Source organism: Dama dama, chromosome X (assembly GCF_033118175.1).
Source record: "Dama dama isolate Ldn47 chromosome X, ASM3311817v1, whole genome shotgun sequence".
Taxonomy (NCBI): Eukaryota; Metazoa; Chordata; class Mammalia; order Artiodactyla; family Cervidae; genus Dama; species Dama dama.
Window position 1 is genome coordinate 33,632,979 of NC_083714.1, and position 24,540 is coordinate 33,657,518.

Consider the following 24,540-nt stretch of genomic DNA (forward strand, 5'->3'; position numbering starts at 1 on the left):
TGCCAACCATATTTAGTCTAGCATAGGGGATGGGAATGGGAATGAGTAAAGTCTATAAAGAATCTAAAAATGGTTTTCTTTACAACCTCTTCATCAGAAGCTTTAACTGGGTGCATCCCAATCCCTGTTCGGTAGACAGTTAACACAGGAAGCATTTTCTTTACCTTCTCCTACTAAAACCTTCTATACTAAAACCTTCTCTGTGTGTTTGTGTGTCTCGGTGTGTATGTCTGTCTGTCTCTCTTGCCCTGTCCTTCTCTTTCTTTCTCTCTTCTCTCACACATACACATACACAAACATAGATGGAAAAGACAACCATATTCCTAAGTATATATCTAAGTAAAAAGCAACAGATTTCAGAGTCTAGACACACAGCTGTAGAAAAGTTAGTGGTATATATAGCCTTGGGTGGGGCTTCTCTGGTGGCTCAGTGGTAAGGAATCCACCTGCTGATGCAGGAGACGTGAGTTTGATCCCAGGATGGGGAAGATCTTCCGGAGGAGGAAATGGAAACCCACTCCAGTATTCTTGCCTGGGAAATCCCATGGACAGAGAAGGCTGCCGAGCTATAGGCCATGGGGTTGTAAGAGTCAGACACAACTGAGTGACTAAACAACAACAATAGCCTTGGGTAAGGAGGATAACCAACATTTATTGAGAAGGATAATGAAGATTAAATGAAATAACTTATTAAAAGATACTAGCAGAGTCCTATTACATACCTTTAAAAATATATTTGCCTTCTTCTCTACTCTGGTTTAAATTATGAAGCATCCTGATTAGAGTGAACTTTTTCATTGAATGTCTAGCTTTCTAGACCAACGTAAAAATGTCACTGAAAATTGTAGATGTAGTTTTGGGGAAGTGAGAGGCAAGGGGTTAAAATTTTCCTTTAGTTCCAAATGGGGTTTGTCTTTATGCATTTCTCTTGAAACTGTAGCTGTGGCACTATCTCTTTAGTCCTCAAAACAAAAGAACCTATTTGCAGAGTGCTCCAGGGTGGCCCTGAGTAGCACTTTAAAACACCCGTTTTGAACTGCTCTAGGCAGTTCAGAGAGGCTGGATACAACAATAGATGCTGAGAATGAGTTTGAATGGTACAAAAAAAAGGGGGGGTGGTGGTCTCCTGTCCATTGAAAACAGAAAGCACAGCTAAAGAAAGTGAAAACTGTGAAAGGAGAGAAGGGAATTTCAGGATGTGCTAAAATTTTAGCAACTGAAAAGAGTACAAAGAACTGGGATCTAGGCAACAGAGGGCAGGTCAAGCAGGCCTAATTATTTATCCTATAGTTTCCACAGACAGCGATCATCAAGTACATTATTTTACCTATGTGTTTTTTTTCTCAGTACTATAGATTTTGACACAGGGTTCTTTTTAGAAAGCCACCAAGTATAACTAATACACATGATGAACTTCACCCAATAATAAAACAGAGTGCCTAGATTTATGTCTCTTTATGTAGAGGCTGAAATCCATTTCTGATCCACTTCTTCCAAAGTATCAGTGCTATTTAACTAATGAAATCATCCTGAAAGGGGTACATTACTGGTTCAAAGAAGATTTATCAGAGAAAGAAATGGAAGCTGAAAAGTAATGGGTAATGAGTGGCTAAGGGGCTGATCAACCCAAAAGAGGATATTTAAAGGGTCTAGGAGAGCTAAAATGTATAAAGAGTGTCTATGACCTAAACACTGGAGTCAGGAGCTCTTTCTTCTGATTAACTCTACTTTCTTATCCCTAGACATCAAGGCTTAACAGTTAACTCTCAATAGTAAGCCAATATGAATAGAAAAATAGCACTGATAGAAATGTAGAATGTAGATCTCATTTAAATTTAATTGAGATCATAATTTGTTAAATCACTTCTGAGGATAATCCACTTTAGGATATTAAAAATATTTAAGCAATTCATAAAAAAAAAATTCAATGTCCTACGTGTCAAAGGAAACAATGTTCCTGTTTGATTTCTGATCCATACAGTGATCACTATAGCCTTTGAGACATGTAAGAGGATTATTCCATCTAGATGGCCAAGGGTTCTGGAGCTGCACTTCCAACACTCCGTCCAATAGTGACATGTAAGTGTTTAAAATTTCAGTTTAATTACAGTTATGTAAAATTTAAAAATTAAACTCCTTAGTTTCAGTAGCCACACTTCAGTGCTCAATAGACACGTGTTGGATGGTAAAGATAGAGGTTATTTCATCATCACAGAAAGCTCTATTGGACAGCACTGGGCTAGACACAACAAGGTCAAGACTTTGCGTTTAGACCAAATAATTCAAACCATTTTCAATGATAGTTTTTCCACAACTAATTAATGCTTGTATCTACAGAGAATATAGATGAGGATTGAACATTTTACTTCTGACTTTGGACAATGGTCCTCAAAATTCAGTTGTACAGAAGCATCATCTGTGGAGTTTGCTAAATGCAGATAATTCATAGAGTGATTCAATAGGTCTGGAATGAGCATCTAGGAATTTGCATATTAGACACGTGTCCTAGGTAATGCTGACATGGATAATCCTCAAACCACATTTTGAGAAATATTGTGATTATGCATCAAAAATTCCAATGATTGGTTTACACACTCTGCTTCATTTACTTGGATGGGAAAGTATTAATATGCGTACATAGGCAACCTCTTATCTCTCTACAAAAGTGCTAACTGTTCCACAATGGCAAAAGAAGGAGATTTCAAGGTGTAGTAGATCCAAGCAAGGATAAATACAGAGATGAAAATCAAGAAGACACACACTAGAAACAAATCTTTTGAATAGAATATTCCAGAATATCTATGCATGACAGAAATTATATAGTCATTCAGTTTCTGGAACTCTCAGGCCCTGCGGAAAGCTTGGTGGTGTAATTTCTGAAGATCTAAATACTGCATGTAAATGCTAAGTATGTACAATGTACTAGACTATATGCTAAGAGATTAGTAAAATAAGGTTTTTAACTTAAAGGAACTCAATTTAGGGGAGGAAGAGAGACCAAAAGTAAATACAGTAGCAGGTGTCATTTCAGCTGAACCTTAACTGTTGAGTAGCTCTGGAGTTACAGGCAAGGTAGAACAATGGCAGTTAAAATGCAGAGAACAACATGAAAAAAAGCACAGAAGCTTGAAAATTTGGAGCATACCTGGTGACCTACAAGTGATCTAGAGTGGCTAGTGAGTAGGATTTAGAGAAGGTTGTGTAGTGGGACGGAGAAGGCAATGGCACCCCACTCCAGTACTCTTACCTGGAAAATCCCATGGACGGAGGAGCCTGCTAGGCTGCAGTCCATGGGGTCGTGAAGAGTCAGACACGACTGAGTGACTTCACTTTCACTTTTCACTTTCATGCATTGGAGAAGGAAATGGCAACCCATTCCAGTGTTCTTGCCTGGAGAGTCCCAGGGACAGAGGAGCCTCGTGGGCTGCCATCTATGGGGTCGCACAGAGTCAGACACGACTGAAGTGACTTAGCAGCAGCAGCAGTGTAGTGGGAGATAGGGGCATAGATGCATTCTGGGTAACTGGGACAAGACCACGGATGGCACTGAATGCCCGTCTGGGAAAGAAAAATCCTTCAGAATGTATTTGAGGAGAATAGTGATATGATAAGATCTGCATTTAGGAAGAACACTAACAGTTGGGCATAAAATGGAGTGGGGAGAGAGTGGATGCTGGGAAGATGTGCTATGATTTAGTCATTTGGCTCCATAAAGAAAAACTGTACTCTGGTTGACAATGTTTGTTCTTGAAAAAAGCTGGGAATCAAGAGAGAAGCAACAGAATATGAAAGAGACTTCTTAAAGCTGAAAGTCTGAAGAAAGAGTATGAGTAGAGGCAGTGTTTAGAAGCTGCTGGGAATGCAATGATCCATCATGACTTTGGCAACAGAAAGTACCAGCAATTAGGGTCAGAAAGAAAGTGTAATTCTTGCAGTCTGGTGAGCAGACAGTCCTACACCATCTATGACTTCTGAAGGTATGGACAATGGGGTACCTTCTATGGGTGGCACACAAGTGAGCAAATAGCTTCTTCAATGAAGCACCCTTTAAGATATACAACATATTGCATAGTAATTAAGGGTATAGGCTCTGGAGTCAGACTTCTGTAATTGAATCTTGATTCTGCTACTTAGTAATTGTGCAATCTGTAGGCAAGTTACTTAAATTCGGTGTCCCATTTTTTCTACCCTTAAAATGGAAATAATATTACCTACCTCATAGGAATGCTGTGAAGGTTGATGAGTTCATACATATAAGGTATTTATAACATGGGCTGGCACATAGTAAGCACTCAATAAATGTTAGTTAGTATTATCATGTGTATGTATAAGTGAAAGACACACACTTACTTGTGCTGTATTCAATGTTCGATAACTCTTGAAGGTATCAGTGTTATATCTAAGAGGTGGTGATCAGTATAGTTTAGCAGCCCAGGGGACATCTGCAGTACACTATCCTGCTTAGGCAGCAGACCTTAATATTTCTTAAAATGAGTATCTTAAGTCCTTTTTGGAAAAGGACAGATATGAGTAAGTTTTTCAACTTGTAAATATTCTTAGTGCTTCCCCTTAAGTAAGCTAGTGCAAGTCAACTCCAGCATAATACTGGCTGGTGTAAACTAACCTTATACTCCCATTCATAAGACCTGCCTTACACTTCCCTGAAGCACACTCAAAGGCATACTGAATGGAAAAATCCACCGGATAACAAGACTAAACAGCCAGAACCTAGAAATCTATTCCCTCTCTAATTTTTCTTGGCCTCAAACAGCAGGGGGGAAAATGATTATTTTGCAGATGAAAGACTTTCTTTCACCAATGAAAAAAAATATCAATTTCTTTAAAAATCCTAATAAGGTCTTTTTTGTTTATGTTTAAAGTGCACATTTCCAGAAAGTGGAATGGATTGAGGGGTGTTAGCCAGAGCTTCTGACTGCACAGGAAACTTGCCACCTGAAACCAAGTTTAACATGGTGCTTCCAGTCACATGCCTAGTTTTCCTTCTAACCTTCACCCATTCCCTCAAGTTCCCTCCGGTATTTTCTTTAAGAGTCAGATTCCATTTAAGTTAAGTAATGATAAAGGAGCTTTATATTATCCTCCTTTCCTTTTGCTAGAAGGAAATCATATAGCTTTACTTTAAGATATGTTAAAGTAGAAAGATATCTTAGATAAGGATAAATTCTAATTACATGGTAGCTGAGACAATATTTCTATTACCATCTTTCTGAAAGTCTCATAAACAGGTCATAACAATACGTGCCCTATCTCTGACTCATTTTCTTTTCTTTTTCTCTGACTCATTTTCTCGACAACATTCTCAAATATTCATTGTCAAATGCTGAGGAAGAGTTATCTGTGATGTGAGCATCCAGCCATTTCCCCAGTACATGGCACAGTCTCTAATAAATTCTGGTCAAAGAATGAGTGCTTCAAGAATATTTCCTGAAGAGGTTTTAAAGAATGTTTTACCAGAGAACTAGTATGACTACCCAAGTATCTGGGTTTTTCTGCTCAAGTGATAATGCAGTTTTAAACAGTATTCCTTTCAGTGGGATAGAACCTGTGTTTTTTCCCCTTTAAATGAATGAATTTAAAATTGAGAAACCATTTGGGAATTTTAAAAGATGAGAAAATTCATCCATTTTACATAATACATAGATGGATGGATAGATAGATAAAAATAGAAAGAAAAGTGTGAAACTGAGCCAGCTGTATATCTTTTCTATTGACCTGGATAAAATACTCAAATGTTAAAATATAAGTCCTTCATACTTGGCCAGTATATTTTAAAGTATACACATACTTTTACCAAAACAATTGTATATGTTTGTTGAGCAGAAATATTAAAAACAAATGAGCTTGTTTTAGAAGGAAAATATTCCACACTAACCTTTTTCAATTGGACAATATTTTACTTCTCAATAACTTTACAAGGCTCTACCTTCATTCATATTGATGTATAAATTAATCAAAACAATAATGTTTTTCCACATAATCTATAAAATTAATCTGGAAAGCACTCACATATTAAAATAAATGTTGGGCTAAAAATAGCTTAGAAAAAATCTCTAGAGTTCTATCAGATAACATTTTTTAAGTAAATGACTGAATTTAGTCTTCTTGACTAGTAGCTTAAGTCAAATTTACCCTGGACCCATCAACTGAGAGGCAGCCTAGTATAAGGGTGAGAAAAAGCACAGGTTCTTGAATCACATCAATTAACCACTGAGTCTGGGCTCTGCCACTTGTTAGATGTGAGACGTCAGGCCAGTTACTTATCCTCTAAGTCTCAGTTTTCTCACCTCTAAAATGGAGATCATTATGCCACTTGACTTCACACAGGGTGGTTATGAGAAAAGATTGACCAAGCATAAGTAAAATAATTGTGTAAATGTTTTATATTATATCCACTATGAATCAATAACCAACAACTATATAGTAATTATAAGTTGTTTTTTAATAGAGTAAAAAATCATGATGAAATTAAGCAAGGATTCACTATTAGTATACAATTACAATTCAGTCATAAAAGCCACCTAGTTAGCTCTGACATTATTCATTAGGTCACCCTGGAATTCAGAGATGGCAAAGAGATAATGTCACTATTTTTTTAACATAAACATTTTTATTAGCATAGAGAAGTTCTTTCCAGATATAGAAATTCCAGTAACATAACATTTTCCAGCATTTTTCACTGCCTGAAATTTAAACCAGTAACACAGGTCCATGAGAAATCTCTATTTATTGAATAAGGCGGTATTTTCCATGAAAATATATCTATTTAGTTTTGCAGTGGAGAAAATGAGATAGTCTCTGGTTTTAATCCAAAGAAAAAAACCTCAACAACTTCACACATTAAAAAGGTACAGAGACGGCTCTTCTGGAGTCAAGCATGCATTAGAGTATGGAGAAAACATCCAACAAGCACAACTCTCCAACACTTAGTGAAACAAACCAACCGCTACCCAAAGAAGAAACTGAAGCTATAAATTCAAATAAACGGGCTGCAGGGAGACTACACAAACCTGCTGTTGCTTTAATTGCAGACAATTCAATTCAGCAGCTGTTGGTCCAGGCACTAAGGTTCACTGTATGCTCTTCAGCGTAACCTTGAAATATTGTCACTCACTCACTTCTCCACATCATCTGCATGCTGTCCAATTAATGAGGAGCGAAATCAACTGTCAAACCACGTATCAAAACAGAACATGATCTTTTAGCTCTTAAGCACAGGAGCACAATATTTTAAGGACAATAAAGCAAGAATGGAGGTGTAAGCCCTTGACAATAAATGATATTCAAACTTATCAAAACATGTGGTTGTAGAAACTAAGCTTCTGTTCTGCTCGGCAAGAAAGTGAAACTTTCTCAAGGTTTTTTTTATTTGGGAGGATCCTTTCTGATTAAGTGCTAGGTAAGAAGCCTTTCAAACACATTCACCAATACCTGATCAGTCTCCAAGTTCTTCGTTATTATGGACCAATATGTTTTTGAAAGCTTAAGAGAATACTTAAAGAACACTTCTGGTCCAATGATATTTTACAATACAGATGGTTTGGAGCTGGCATGTTTAGCCTTGCTCTGATCAGCACTTTTTTTTCTACCAGGAGAACAAACAACAATAATATATAATGTTTATCAATCTGAGTTAATGAAATAAAAATAAATTTACCAAACAGATGTGTTCTGGAATGCTTCCTATTTGAAATTTACTTACTCTTAACTATATCTCAAATCTAGACAACCAATTAACAAATAGAGGAGTTAATAAACTCAAGAGAAACACAACATACTAAGTGTTTTTAAAATTGCTTTTTGCTTCCAAAGCACTGTCTTCTGTGCAAACACTCTAGGCTAGATCACAGACTACCAGTTGCAGACATAAGACTTGAGAAATTCAATACAAGAATACAGCAGAGAAGCATGCACAATTAAGGGATCGGGACTACCAATTTAACAGAGAACCCAGATCTTACATAGCAATCTGCTCCAAACATTATAGCTAGGGGCAGGCATATTTTATGCAGCTATTTTGTTTAGCTCATTAGAACATTATTTGTCCTTCAGTACAGTTGAACTGGAGGCAAAATAAGAAAGGAATGCACTTTGAAACAAAAGAAAATTTTCAGATGAAATAAAACATACTATACCTGAATATTGGACTAGGAACATCGTGACACTCTTCAGGGAACTGTTTCACGTTGTATATCCTACCGTGAGTTATTCTCCCCTTAACCTCTTCTCTTAACAAAAAGAAAAGCCAAAGCACCCCAAACCCCCACTACACACTACCCCTAACCCACCTCCCCATTGAGGAAAAAAAAAAACCAGCTACAATTCAGCTCAGATCCGATGCTTCTGTTTAGCTCAGCTCCAGCCGAGCAACTGAGCTCTAGCAACAGAGCATAGGGAGGTGGATTCCGATGCCAGTAGCACTTCCATCCACTTCACTTACACAAAAGCAGGCAGTGGAAAATCCAGGAGCCTTGAAGACAAGGGCTGGAACTGGCTTTTATGAATTGCTATTACTGCATGTGTCACCATCCATCTCCAATGACGGACACTTATAGGCTGAATTGGGAGTGGAGGGGGTGGGGTGGCGGAGGTTGGAGAGCAGGTGGAGAAGCAATTAGCAGTATGTTCATTGGAGAATTCGTTCGGGATTTCATACATCAGTGCCTAAAGAAACAGCATGCAGTTGACAAATCAGAACTTTACGATTTGCATGCCTTAGAAGGAATCTTAGCTCACAGCCCCAAACAAAATAATGCCTGCCCACTCTTATAGAGCATGGAAAGTCACCCCTCTGCTTTCTTTTTCCTCCTGCCACCCTTGTGCCTGAGAAATCAATATTCAGGATGAATATTTGCTAATTTTCCCTAAAGAATTGTATTTAAAAGTCTGGAAGCAAAGGAAGTATAAAGAAATTAAATTATACTGAATATGACATCTCTTTTAACAAAAAGGCAAGAAGCTAATTATTTTAAGCCAACCATCCTCAGTCCCATTCGCCAGGTGCAGCTTTCATACCTATAATCAATGGATTACACAACTTTTGTGCATATATTTAACACTGAAAAACAATATGTATACCTAAAAATAGTTCAGTTACAGTCAAGGTAAGAAGCTAAGAGCTAGGTGCAGGAATCTCTCCATAGGTGATCTTTAAGAAGGCACTTTATAAGTGCTTTAGCTTACTCATCTGCTAAACTGAAGCACCTTTTTTTTAGACTTATTTCAAAAAGAATCAGGAGTAGAAAGAAAAAGGAGACAGTCTCTTCGGAAGAAAACATGACACAACTGAGGAGTACTGGGGTTGAGTATCAGGAAACCTGGGTTCAGGTTCCAGTTCTACAACTTTCTAGCTGTGTTACCCTGGACAAGTCATTTAACTTCTTAGAGCATAAGTTCCCTTATCTTATAAATTGTACATAGCTGTACCCATTCTCTACATAGGATTGCTATGAAGAGCTAATGAAATAATAGTTATGAGAATGCTTTTGTAAATTGTAAAGGACTATAAAATTGTATGGGATTATTATTATTATACCCTGAGACAAACCTTGCCTAAATGACTGAAATGAGACACCTCTATCATATAAGGAAAATAAAAAGAAAGGACCAATATACTTTCATGAAACATTATCCAATTCTTCCAATTTTAAAAGTAGAAGGAAGTAGTGTTTGCTCTTAAAATTCCACAGGAGAAAATTTTTTGAAAAGAAAAACCTTAATATCTGATATATAATACATCAAAAGTTTATTAAAGAGATGGAAGCCTTCTAATTTCTTCTTTCCTTTCTAAAAAGTCAGTCAATGTTTTGGTAAGGTCTAGTATTATGTCCCATCTGGAATGCAAGCTACTAGACAATGAGCATCTCGTCTTGTTAAATCTTCCTGTTAACCTGGTACATCCTTACTGCCCAGTGTGTGGAAAAGGACTCAGGTTGATTATCTAAATCCACAAGGTAAAACTACAAAGTCATGCTTTATGAGGCTCCAAGCTGCTTTGATACTATATATACAGTGACCAGCTGGCTTCAGCTGGGACACAGTTTTAGTACATGAAGTCCTGGGATGGCCAATGATCCAGGCAACGTCTAGGGGCCTATGGTTCAGCCAAATCCCACATGTCCTGATTTTCATCTGTATGGTGGTTTCCCAAGTATGTGTCTGTCCACATAGGCCAAATCTGAAGCAGCCCAAAGAAAGGTGGGAGTATAGAAGAAATATCAGATGGCAGCTCCCCTGGGCCCCCTCTAATGTCATCTGTGAACTCACACAAGTACCTAGCCTACTTCCTATGAGAAGAAAGAAAACATTTTTTCCTAATTGCCCCCTTGAATGTCATTGCCAATACTGAAAATTTCAGTAAATTATGTATCCAAATTCTATATTAAATCAATGGGGAAAATGGATAAGTAGAGGGGAAGAGAGGGGAGGGAAGGAGAGTGAAAGAATCTGAAGTGAGAGCTTTTTTCTCCCCATGCAGAAAAACACTTGCTAGAATCATCCAAAACCTCACCTCCTAGAAAGTACTTGCCTTCTGAGGTACTAGAAATGGCCCTTTTACTACGATAGCTGTAATCTTAGCCTTCCAACTGCTTAGGTAAACAGTCAAGAGCTTGAAAAAGCACTGGTAGACCTGGCACCAGAACTTTCCTTTGGCATTTAGAAAGCCAGGCGGGTAGAACACAGTTCTCTAGGGGGCCTCATCATTGCAACCCTCCACCAGTGATTCTTGCCTGGAGAATTCCAAGGACAGAGGAGCCTGGTGGGCTATAGTCCAGGGGGTCACAAAGAGTTGGACACAACTCAGCGACTAACACATCTGTGGCATGGCTGGTCACTAGTAAAGTTGTCAGCCCAACTTCAGTTAGTTACAGCAAAGGAAGCTGGCCTGAGACTTTAAAATACACACTGGTAAGAAAGGAACAAAGGCGGTATTTCAGAATCAAGCTGATCTGCCACTGGGCATTGCAACTGAATTGTTGCACACATTTAAGCTTGAAATTCATATTTCCCGAGTTCCTCAGAAAGGCCGTTCAAAGTTAAGGGGAAAGGACAGGAAAGATAATCTTTTGTCAAAAGGTGAGGATCATATCTAGAACATGACTGATAGTATGTCCCCAAAGGCAATAAACTAGGGTGGAAGGCAGCAGTTTCAACCCATATTAGCAAGAATGGAAAAACAAATAGACAAACATATACATCAAAAACCATTGCAGTGTTTCTATCATCCTAATTTCAATCTCCAGTATATAAACACTAGTGGTCCCCTAATCCACTTGAGCTCCTTCTCAGCAACTGTCACCATGCCCAGCTGATCTTTTCAAATGAATTGCTGTTGTTAACCACCTTGGATACCGAGCACTTTCGTAAAAAACAAAAATTCCAGTGCAAGATTTCAAATAACAATGAAACTTGAACCAAACCATGAACCTAAACAAGAAGAAACAACACTAGTTTTCTAAATCCCAACAAAATGGAACTGTTAATAGCTTGAAAGCAGTAACAACTAGTGAATTGATTTGAACTAGACCAATGCTTCATGTTTTCTGAATCAATCAAACTTGTACCAAACCCTGAGAGCCCAGTCAGTTCAAGCTCCTGCAAAGAGCACACATCGAGACTTGCTTTCACCTGCCTGAGAGCCCAGAATGAACCATAGTACGGCACTAACTAGGAGTTGGGAAAACTGCATTCTCCTATTTTTTTTCACTGTTTGACCTTGGTCAAGTCACTTACCCTCTTTTTCACTCAGCCTGCTTTATTTGAAATGATTGGGGTAGGATTGCCAATATCCCAGGTCTAATACTCTATGTGAATTGTGAAATTTAGTCTAGCAACAAAATAGATGATGTCACAATTTGGCCCTAATCTTCAGGAGGCAGAGAGATGGACCACCCCAACTCTCCTAAGAATTCATGTTTTTAGCTTTTTTTGAAAATGCTTCATATTAGAGCCAGGCAACTGTCTTTATTCACTGGGCAAATGTGCCTTAGGAATAGTCAGCCCAATATTCCTTTTCAGAATGTTTCTCTTCAAACAATGTTTCAGGAACAGTTTGTTTTCCTCAAATGAAAGCTACAGGTAAGTGGTCTGGTCCCTAAAAGGAAGAAGGAAGAAAGTGATCTAAATTATGCAAAGTACCTACTGCATGCCAAACATGGCATGATACTTTATTTTTTAAATCATTCCTCACAACACAACTATATGGTAGGTATTATCATCCTAATTTTATAGGCAAGGAAACTGAGGCTTACTGATGTTAAGTAACTTGCTTGCAGTCACCCAACTGCTAAGCGATAGATCTGGGATTTGAACTCAAGCAATCTGAATCCATTCCTGTACCAACATTCTAATGATTAAAGTCTGAATGGCTGAATTCCTTAATTCAGTGATTCAACTGGACTTTCTGAGTCAATACAGTAAAGTAAATGTAATTCTCCTTACATTTATACTGGATAGACAATTTAAAAAAAATTTCATCCAACAGTATGGTTAAGACCACTGGGCTCTGCAGTCTGACAAACCTGAATTTCTTGAATTCTGGCTTATGGACAAGGTACTTAACCATACTGAGTCTCAAGTTTTCTTATCTGGCAAATGGGGAAAGAAGTAGTACTTACTCATTGGGTTGTTGGAGTGTTAATGGTGTGATAGCAACTAGCACAGTGCTTGGCACAACGTAATTATTCAATAAATGCATATTAGAGCTGTACTTGTATTCATAAGCAACAGAGCCAGAAAGGAAAGGTTATAAAGAGAAAGGAAACTAGGGTTTATTGAACTCAAGTACTCTTTGGCCTGTAGCACAGATTTAGTTTGAAAGAGGTTTTCAGTGGCCCATCCATACTCTCTAAAACTAAGCTGTGTCTTGCTGTAGATTAGCATATTCATGAAGTGACATGATTATACTAATTGGTGGTGCCTAAGTAGTAGCAAGGAAACTTGTCATGTACTCTGCTGAGCAGCAATTGTCCCTAGTTTCCTGGAATCTCTCCTTCTAAAGAGAGGGTTGGAAAGTAGCAGATAAAAGTACTGCTGAAAGTACCAGGTGGTCTAAGGCCCCCATCTTCCCCCAATTCTTCAAGCTCCGGCTTCTATTTCATCCACCCATGGCCCTCTTTGCATATACACCTCTCCTCCCTCAGTTAATTCTAGTTTCATTGTGATTCTTCCCCTAGCTCTAGCTCTGTCTCTGCTCATCAGTGTCAAGTGGTGTTTATGGAATGTGTGTCTGGCACTGCACTAGGTGAAGTGGAGGGACATCATCCAAAAGTGAGTCAGAGACCTGTGTCCCATGGCCAAACAGATCTAAGATCCACAGGTAGACCAGAATTTTTGTAACACAGTAAACACAGGTATAATTGGATGAACAGCTTGATTTCAGAGCACAAAATAGTTTGTTCATCTAGTTAATGACACACATACTGAAGAACTTAGAATTATATAGCTGTCAGCAACCCGATTTGAAATGCATAAAAAGATGGATAGATGGATGAAAAGGTGATAAAGCAAATAAAGTGCTAATTCTAGAATCTGAATGGTGGGTATATGGGTGTTCACTGTGTAATTCTTTCAACTTTTCTATATATTTAATTTTTTCATCATAAAAGGTTGAGGGAAAAAGAAGGGTAGGTAAAGGGGATAGCTTTTTCAACTTCAAATGTTTCAGAACAAAATAACTATATGTAGAAGCATAAATCAGATAGGGGAAAACATTAAAAATTGGTGAATCTGAGTGAATGATACATGACAGTCCTTATATGATTTTTTTTATTTTTCTTTTTTTCTTTTGCTATATATCAATAATGACTTAGTCTTTAAGACAGTAACCAGGGTGTCCCTTTTCTGGGAAGCCTCCTTCAGTGCCCTCACCTGTTCTCTAAATTATATGATTCTTTTATAAATATTTTTTCTATATTTAAAATTATTTCAAAATAAAAACTTTAAAGTTACTTTATTGAAAACTGGCCCCTTACATTTAGTGTCTCAGTTGCCATTTTTAGTAGAGAGGATATTAGGTCCATAATAGTAAGGTCATCTAGTCAAAGCTATAATTTTTCCAGTAGTCATGTATGGATATGAGAGTTGGACCATAAAGAAGGCTGAGTGCTGAAGAATTGATGCTTTTGAACTGTGCTGTTGGAGAAGACTCTTGAGAGACCCCTGGACAGCAAAGAGATCAAACCAGTCAATCCTAAAGGAAATCAGTCCTGAATATTCATTAGAAGGACTGATGCTGAAGCTGAAGCTCCAATACTTTGGCCACCTGATGTGAAGGGCTGACTCATTAGAAAAGACCCTGACGCTAGGAAAGATTGAAGGCAGGAAGAGAAGGGGATGACAGAGGATGAGATGGCTGGATGGCATCACTGACTCAACGGACATGAGTTTGAGCAAGCTCCGGGAGATGGTGAAGGACAGGGAAGCCTGGCATGCTGCAGTCACGGTACAGGGTCGCAAAGAAGCAGACAGGACTGAGTGACTGAACAAGTAGAGAAATTGAAAGGAATGGTGGGGGTGAAGAACAATAATCAACCCATAGATATATTTGTGTGTGTGTGTGTGTTAAGTCGCTCAGTCATGTCCAACTCTTTGCGACCCTATGGACTGTAGCCCACCAGGCTCCTCTGTCCATGGGATTCTCTAGCCAAGAATACTAGTGGGTTGCCATGCCCTCCTCCAGGGGATCTTCCCGACCCAGAGATCAAACCTGTATCTCTTAAGTCTCCTGCATTGGCAGGCAGGTTTTTAACACTAGTGCCACCTGGTTGGGTGCCTACTACATGCAATACACTGTGCTAGGCACTGTGGCAGATTCAAAGTTAAAAACATAGTTGCCACCCTGAGAGGGCTCACAGTATAGATGAGGGAAAGCCAAAGCAGTGTCTGAGAGGGTAACTAGCTGGCCAGATAAGTTCTGTTAAGACAGAAGTATGAAGACAGGAAAGGCAGGTTGGAGCCAGACCGCAGAAAGTATTGAATGCCAGGCTAAAGAGTTTGGACCTCATCCTATGGATGATGGGAAGCCATTTATAGTATCTGAGTCAGAGAAATAATATGCTCCAAAACTGATTGGCTAAATAGGACCCTTTGGGCACAGTTCTCTTCATCATGCATTTATTTTATATGCATGTACTTCTGGCCCTTATATCTTCTACTTCCCTTATTTCAATATGGCCTTTAGGGATTTCCAAGGGTGCTGCCCATTTTTTGTCTGTGTTTAACTAGAAGTTCTCAAATTATTTATTTTTCAACTCAAGTAAAGACAACTAGACCACTGCAGTCATTTCTTCATCTGTGTTACTTGCTGCCCTTTTTTGAAACAGCCACCTCTTCACCCTCTCTCCTTTTCTCTCCCTCAGGCCCACTGACTCAGTAAGCAATAAATAAGCCTCAGACGGTTTTTTAAACTAGCAGCTATGCTTTGAAACTCTGATTTCCTTCTTGATAGTCAAGCCCCAATTACTACTGGGACCACTGGTTTGAGTTGGAAAGAATGAATATTCAGCTAAGCAACACGTGAAGGTGTGCAGGAAGCTCTGTCCTGCGTGTAGAAGGAAATGATTATTCACAGTGATCCTTGTATAGTGAACCACCTAGTGGAGATGGCATTCCCGAATAGGGGCAAGTGATCAGAGAAGGTCTCTCAGACTGCCTTCCCTAATCACTTCCCAAATCAAAAGGTGGACTTTCTGTCTCCAGTTTTTTCCCCATAAAGCCCATCCCCCAATTGAATCATGTTATGCCCCCATTTAAAACCCTGTGCTAAAAAAATAAAAAATAAATAAAATAAAATAAAACCCTGTGCTGGCTCATCCTTGCTTATAGGATAAAGGTCAAACTCCTTAACAACAGACTTCCTTCACCAACTGGCCACAAGAAACCTTCCCAGATCCTTATCCTGTGCCCTCTTCTATACTCTCAGTGATTCATACACAATATCTCACCTTTTTCTGAACAATTCATTTTTACACATGTGACTGTTTTGCATGTGCTGTGTTCCCTCTTTCTGGAATTCTTTCCCACCACCCCTTTGTCCACCAAGATTCTAGGCAATGCCCACTCATCTTTGTGACTCAGCACAGCTAGACTCTGGTCTGTAAGGAGCCCACCCCTAGCAGTAATTTCCTCCATCATGTTCCCAGGACACCTTATAACATAGTTCTTTCTCTGAGCACCTTTGTTATTGTAATAAAATGATTGGTCTGGGTGTCTGTCTTCCCAACTTGACTGTGAGCTCCTTAAGGGCAGGCAGGGACAACTTCTAATTCATCACTGTATTCCTAGCACTTGGCAAAAGATCTGGTCCTGTATATGTGCGTAAATGCCTATTGAATAAATAAGCTTGAATATCAAGTGCTCCTTGAATTAGAACTAAGCATCTCTTGAAAGGTGAAAATTAGAATATTATGTGACCAAAGTAATCCTAGTGAAGTGTGTTTGAGGACTTGACTGAAGAAGAAATGGTAGGAGGACATATTATGGGGCCTCACTGTGGGACAGTTTCGACCCCAGGAAGCTCTTACTGGCAGTTGTTGCTGGCTAAGAAGAGCAGCTGGAGTGGATGAGAAGGACCCTTACTAGGGATTTCCCCCAAGTCGTCTTCACAGTTTACCACTGAGGCCATGTTGTTTATGTAATATTCTCTACACGGTGTTTCAACTGTTCTGAATTACAGCCAGACTTGTATTTGTGCTGCCCCTGCCTGATATATTTGGACCAGCCTTATTAATGGAGTCATGGAAAGTTCTCCAGTTCCTAGTCTCACCTATCATTATCGTGCTTAAGGAATCATTGAAAGACTGAGAACCAAAAAGGGGGACAGGGAGGAGCTAACAAAAACCATCTTTTATTTGTCTCCTAGATTGACAATATCTGTCCCCAGACCTCCCATCCTACAGCACTTTCTACTACATATCAGTAAAGGCAAAAAAAAAAGACAATGAGGATTATAGCAAAACTTGAGACTTTGCAGGCAACAAAAAGAGGAAGCAACACTGGGACCTGGCATATAAATCTTTAGACATATGATCAGTTGCCACTTCTAGAAAGTAAACATTTCAGCTGTTTCAAACAAATAGCAAAAGCAATTAGCCCTTTCTGTAGACTAGACTGAGGTGTGTGCTGAACTTTTTTAAAAAACGGAGTCTGTTTTGATCTTCAAAAATGTCAAACTGGTAAACACTTCGCTTTTTTTTTTTTGTACATATAAATCTAAAAGCCAAGTCTAGCTTGAGGAAGATTTAAGAGACATAAAATTTGTCTGAGGTGTCTGCCAAATCTCCGCAGTAGAGACAGAAACCCTGGAAAAGCTGACACAGCCATAACTCTCACAACATCCCCAGCAGATTTGTGCAGGGCTGGACCTACAGAAAGTCCCCGTTTCTTCCCTCAAACAGTTTGTAAATAGAGAAGTAGATCATTTGCTTATCAGCTATCTGGGAGCTCATTTTTGCCTATATATCCCACAGAGGAAAAAGACAGAGGAAAAAAAAAAGAATAAATCCCTACTGGCAGGTATCCCAATTTTCAGTGGAGTAAATTTTCATTTATATGATAGGTTTGCTTGATGAAAGCTTCTCTTTCTTTCCTTTGCTCTTTCACACTCATTGTTGTATGTACACTAGATCTCTCTGTCTGTCTGGAAGGCAAGAAAAGGGGGTATTTACAAGTATCTAGGGCAGTGCCTAGCAGAGTGCTTTGGACATAGTAAGCTCACAGTAAATCATCAAATGAAACTCTACTTACAATTTCAACTTATTTGATCATGGAGCAGAACTATGCATTCTTTTTACTGGAGTATACAACGGTGAGAATTCCTTAGAAGGCGATATCATTTTATTCTGACAGTTCATGCTTAGGACCTCTATCCTTTAAAGAGCATCCATTTTTGCACAATGGGGATTATTTGTAAGAAAAATGAAGGAAAGACCACATGGCAGGATCCTGAGTGACAATATGAACACCGATATGCTTTTGTAGAGAAAATCAGATATCTCATATTCACCTGATTGTGCATCATTATGGTAATCCACTACATATGTCTAAGATCACTTAACAATGCAAGAATATAGTGCATGCATGAGCTGCATTCTGTAAATAGGATTAACAGTTGAATTCAACCAAGGTCTTCCCTGGGGACAGATTGCTGGAAAATACATCTACATGACATTTAAAAAAAATAAATTAACCAATGACACTGGCTCCCATGAGACACGTTGTTTCTTGTACATTCAATTCTATCACAGTTTTCTGTAGCTCTTTGCTGACATCCCCATCCCAAAAGACATAGAATTTCAAAACAGAAAGAAAAACAGAGCAATTGGAGCTCTTCTGTCTCTCTTGCATGAAGTGTTGTAGACACAAAGGAAGGATTTCTGTACATTAACACAATGTGAATAGTGATGTAGTGAGATCATGTCAGTCTGGACTGTTCTTGTTATGCTGTGGTCACATATAACTTGCCCAGGGGAATGAACCAAGTCTGGATGCATACTGACAAAGACTGGCAGGGGCCGCAGAAAAATGAAAGCTGTATTATGATAGAGGAGTTTGATTTTTTTCTTAAAAAAATGTTCTTTATTATGATTACTTTCTTACCACTTGCATTTAATTAGTTTTACTCATCTGTAAATAGGGATAACTATTGTGTGTATTTAACATTTTTACTCTGAGGATGAAATGAAACACTGGTAACTTGCCTGGCACACAACAGTTAACCCATACAATGAACACCAATATTTGGTTAGCATTAGCTAAACACCTATTAGGCATCAGGCACTGGCCCAAGTCTTCAAGAAAAGTAAGCTGTGGCAGGAAAAAGTGACGCTGGAAAGAAAAGCAGGGAACTGATTTTCAAAGGCTTTATAAACAGTCTAAGAAATTTAGATTTTATCTTGAGGACAATGGGCAGCCTTTGAACTATTTTATACAGAGCTGGATAGCTTTAGACTTGTGATTTAGAAACATCATTCATTCTGTCAGCATTGGTGGAGAAAGGATTGGAAGGGAGGCAGGGTGGAGGCAGTAGTAACCCTGGGTAGAAGTCATATGTGTGTTGCAGGGTAGGAGGGGGCAGTGTGCCCAAAACTAAGGCAATGGTAATAGCGGTGGACATGGGGAAAGCATTTTTAAGTAACTTTTTAAAAATGTACAAATATATTATTATAGAGGATTAGCAAAAATATGGAAAAGGCTAAAAATAGAACTCACGTAATCTTTCTATTTACAGGAAAACTCCATCAATAATTATTTATGTATTTAACATTCTGGGATTTTTCCTATGTATATATGTACACTGATTTGGGGGGTGAGTGTACATGTGTGTCAAGTGTGTGTGTGTATGTGTGTGTGTGCAAAGAGATCTATCAGCTTTATAATTTGAATATTCTCTTAATATATCATAAACAACTTTCTACATCATTAAATATTCTTTGGGAACATCAATTTATATGGTTATTTAGTAATCCATAGATGTACCACAATAGATTTAATTCAAACCTCTAATATTAGACATCTAAAATGTAATTTTTTTCTTTTTCTTTCCTTATTTCTTTTTTCTTTTGCTATTATAAACAATTCTGGGCTAGACATCCTGGGAGCTAAATTTTTAGAAACTTCACATTTATTTCCTCAGCATACAGCCCTAGAAGTTGAAAGCTATGTTCCATCTGAAGATTTTTGATTCATATTGACACATTCTTTCCAGAAAGGCTGGATCAAATTACAGCCCCACTAGTAGTGTCTATGAGTAGGAGGAGACCCCTTTCAGAGTGATTTCAAGGATGAAATCAACTGGATTTGGTGGGTAGAGAGGAGGGGTGGATCCTTGGCAGAGTATCAGGGCCGTGAACTCTGTGAACAATGTGAACTCTGTCAAGAGGAGGGAAGCAATGGCCAGGCCTAAGGAACAGCAGGCTGGGTGGATAAATGTGAGGGAAAAAAAAAGAAAGGAAACCACAGGCAAGTGGGAGAAAATGAAAAGAAAAAGAAACCTCTAGTGAGGTTATACACCCAAGTCACTTTAACTTACTACTACATTCTGCAAAAGCAGCAAAGAGCTAATCTTCTTATGGTATTTGGCACTCTGTGGGACCAAGGTCCAGAGTTATATTCATGTAAATATGTTGATCCATTCTTCTCACCCAATTACCATTTATTAGGTGTCTACCATGCACTAAGTACTATTCTGGATGCTTTGGGTGTGGAGATACATAAGAGCTGGTCCCTGCCCTCAAGGAGCTCACAGTCTAGGGAAGAGACAGACACATCCACAGACCAGCACACTATGGTATGGTACAGGATAGAGGAAAGAGGTAAGTGCAGGGTGCTGTGTAAGCCAGGCGCCTACTATTGCTTTCTGTGTGCATGCACACGCGTGCATTTGTGTGTGAGTGTGTGTGTGTGTGTCTGTGTGTGGTGGAGGGAGGGGGAGTTACAGGAAAGGCTTCACAGGGGTGCTGATATTTGAGCTGAGTCTTGAAGGACTTTCTCAGATGGCTCAGGATCACAGATCACACTCATACTCCTTGTATAACTCCTTGTATATTGTATCTCTCAAGGATACTCAGTAAGACAGTGAGGATGCTTGTGTATAATCTAAACCCACTCATGACAACAGCCTCCACTGTTACCTTCATGGATATACGTACATAGCCTGATCTAGGCAATATATGCTCATTTTAGCATAAAAAGGATAATAGGCACATGACCTACAGTCTTTTAAAATAGTTCAGATGACACTGATAAATGCGTGTCTGCATGCTTAGTCACTTCAGTCATGTCCGACTCCTTGTGACCTTGTGGACTGTAGCCCACCAGGCTCCTCTGTCCATGGGATTCTTTGGGCAACATTACTGGAGTGGGTTGCCATTTCCTCCTCCAGGGGATCTTCCTGACCCAGGGATCGAACCCACGTCTCTTATGTCTCCTGCATTGGCAGGTAGGTTCTTTAGCACTAGCACCACCTTGGAAACTGATAAAATAATAATATTCAAACCTACAAAGTCCTACAAATTCTACCTCTTAAATGTCTCTCAACTCTGTTCCCTCCTCCTGTGTGTTCCTCCCTGGGTCCTCACCGTCTCTCTTTGGAACAGACTGCCAGCCTCCTAACTGATCACGTCCCCTTCCAGCACATCCTAAAGTGAAAACCTGATCACGACATTCCTCATCTAAAACATTTTAATGTTTTTCTTTTTATTGCCAACAAGCAATATTTTCCAAGTTTCAGTCACTGGAATATTACTTGCTGATTTTCCCATATTCACACACCATGTGTACTATTACTTATTTCTTTTTAAATCAACTTAAAACTGGTTACTTTCTCTTTTCACTAAGCTGTATCTTAAGTAACCTTAGATTTGATGACGTAATTTGGTTTTATCTTTTTATAAACCACATCAGAATATATAAAATTTTTAAATGTTTGTGGGAGTACAACATAACTACCAGTGGTAGATGCCCTACATTTTGAGAAACATAGGCCTATGTGGGCACATCCAAACTTCTCATCATTGAGTTCAGAGTTCTTCACAAATCAGCCCTGACCTATCCTTCCAGACTCTTCTACCATCATACCTTCCTTTCCCCAAACAATCTGTACCCCAGCCAAGGTGAATCCCTCAATACTGGACACACCTTTGCTCTTGTAAAAACCCCATATCTTTCACAGACTGCTCCCTCTATCTGCAAGGCCTCCCCTCCACTCTTTCCTGCCTGATAAATTTCTTATCCTTCAAGACCTATCTGACAAGTCACCTCCTCACAGAAGCCTTCTTCCTGACTCTCCCTGACAGTCACACCTTCCTCCATCCTCCGGTAGCACTTTGCACCTGTCTCTGTTATACTACATACTATATTATCTCAGAATGACGGGTCTCTATCTTCCCAACTAAACCTAGAGAGAGCTCATATGTCCTACTCTGTTGCATCTCCAATGCTTCATGTGGGGCAAAGGTCATGGAGGAGACCCAGTGCCCCGAAGGTCACTTAAAGCCTAAAATATAATAAAAGGCAAAATTCTGTCCAGGCCCAAATAGCTTAGAGGTATGACAAGTTTTATAAAGACAAGCATCTAAATCAGAGATAGTAATACTGACTACAGTTTTGGCAGACTCAGTTAGCCACACTGCAGTAGCAGTTAAGCTAACTTGGTTTTGGCAGCTACTTTACGGCAGATACATACTGACATAGAAGCTAAAAGTGAATCACTCATGTTTTTGCCAAGATGATCGAATGTATCTCACAATAACCTCTGCTTACCACAAATGGAAAGTCAAGAACAAAAGTGAACATTGGGACCAGCAAACCATGATGGACAGACCATGGGCTCTGGAGTCAGAAATCTGAGTTCCAAACCCCAGCTCAACTCCTTACAAATGATGTGGCTTTAGGCGGGTTGCTTAAGTTCTTGACATATTAGTTTCTTCTAGAAAAATTGTACCTACATCATAAGACTCTTAATATTATGCAACAAAGTGCTTATGATAGTGCCTGGAACATTATATGGGCTCAATAAATAGCAATCACTATTGTCTGCCCAATGAATTGACTACAATTCAGGTAATATGATGCACAAGGACAGCAAATGCATTTCTTAAGAAAATAAATTTACATCACCAGGCTTTAAAATGACAACTATAGAGTGTAGGTAAGAATAGCCACAAACAAAACAGGCTATAAGACAAAGTTCTTCTTGGTTTTAAGTGAAACTCACACCTGGAACATACCACCACACTTCTTTGTGCTCTCCAAGAATTGATCTCAAATCAGGTTCCCCTAGGATGAAAAAACAAAAATCACCCAATCTTAATTTTTGCTTTCAATTTTATTTGATACAGAATAATATCCAAACTACGAGGATTTTTTAAAGTAGTCTATGATCCCAAGCTTTTCAACACTATTTCCTTCCCAATCTATCCCTGCTGACACATTTTACTTGAGTTCAGGGACGCTCACCTGTTGTATCTACCTCTTCTATCCTTCTCCAATTCCAACCCCAGTATCAGGAAGCAGTTTCTCTCTCCTCTTAGCCCATTTCAAGTCCCCTTTACTCTTTTGGAGCCCAAATTACAATTCATCTCCTTCCCAAAGCCGACAAGGATTGGTCTGGAAGCAGATGAATTTCAAGCCTTCAGCTCTTCCACCCTTAGGCTAGACTTCCCGTTGATCAACCTTCCCACCTCATCAGTATCCCCTTCCACTACCCCCTCAGCACTTTTTGCACGCGTTTTTAATAATAAAATAATACAGTGTCGTTTTGCACAGTCTACTCCGTACTTGGTGCGCCCCCTAAATATTTGTCAACATCAACGCTTGCTGGAAAGCCCTAACGTGCTCGTTTTTTAAAAGAAATAAGTCTAATTTGCCTTTTATTCTCAGAACACTGCACTGAACCTTAAACACCTATTTCTCAAAAGCGAGATTCCTTCCCTTATCTGCTGCCCATCCCTTCCGAAAATTGAGGGGAAACCCTTTCCGCTACAAAGATCCGGTCAGGCAAGGGGCAAGCGGTTGGAGGGCCAATAAAGAGATGGCGACGATCATGATCTCACCATCAAGAGATAGAAACTGAAAAGTTGACAAAAAGTCACCCCCAGAGTGTGGCAAGGAACTCCCACTCCCCAAAGGGAAAGGGGTGTGCGTGCGTGGGAGAGATGTGTGCCCAAACCCTAAGTGCAAATTGAAAGAAGAGAGGAAAAAGAGACCGCCCAACTCCTGCAAGCAGTAAGCAGAGCCCAGACGCCGCCTAGGGAAGACCCTGGTGGAGAACCCTAACTTTAGACGTCTGAGGAGGCACAAGGCCGGGGTGGGGGATACAGGATGGCGTTGTGGAGGAAAAAGATAGAGGGCAGAGTTGAGGGAAAAGAGAAAAGAGGGTACGCTCCGAGGCTCCAGAGGAACGCGCGCGGTGAGACAGCCGAAGCCCACCCGGACTCCCGGCCCGAAGCCCCCTCCCGCTCGGAGGCGGAACTGGGTGGAGTCAGGGCTGAGGCCCGCGGACCCGGAAGCACCATCCTCCCTAGGCCCCCTCAGTCCCACAGTCCCCAGCCTCCGCGGCTCAGGCTTTCTGCCTCTCTGACCTCCAGCTCCCCGGCTACCGAAGCGCTACTCCTTATAGAGCCGCGGAAAATCGGGAGGTGCCGCAGCTTCCGGGCAGGCAGTGCCCCTGCGGCGCACGGCGCCGGGGGACAGTCTTCTACACGCCCCGCCTGGCGCTGCCGGCTTAGGCCCGGCGCCCAGGCCCAGGTTGGACTCTCACCCACTCTGCAGCCGCTGAGGTGTCTCCTATTGGTTACTGGTCACCGGGAGAGCCTCGGGCCCGAGCCCTTGTCCTCATGGGAAATGTAGTTTGAGGTCGTTGGAGGCTGTTCTTCCTGGTGGAGGGGGTGGAATCCAATACTGACATTGGCGGAGAGACTCTAGTGAAGACAGAGGATTGTGGGAGATGAAGTCGGGACCTTTCTTTTTATGTACCCACAGTTCCTCCCCTTCGCCAGCCCCCTCCCCCGGTTCCTATTGTCC

The 24,540-nt window shown here is 39.9% G+C and overlaps 1 protein-coding gene across 6 annotated transcripts in view; it reads right to left on the reverse strand.

Annotated features, from left to right (window-relative positions):
* ENOX2 (ecto-NOX disulfide-thiol exchanger 2) overlaps positions 1–24,298 on the reverse strand; it is a 292,451-nt gene extending 268,153 nt beyond the window's left edge. For 2 of the 6 annotated variants that reach the window (XM_061138043.1, XM_061138039.1), the window contains exons 1-2: positions 24,099–24,297; positions 22,735–22,794 (exon numbers count right to left, since the gene is read on the reverse strand). The gene's annotated coding sequence lies outside the window, so the exon portion shown is untranslated. Of the gene's footprint in view, positions 1–22,732; positions 22,795–24,098 lie in introns of all 6 variants that reach the window. The other 4 variants (XM_061138042.1, XM_061138044.1, XM_061138041.1 and 1 more) reach the window with 4 other exon arrangements.
* Positions 24,299–24,540: the final 242 nt, after the last annotated feature.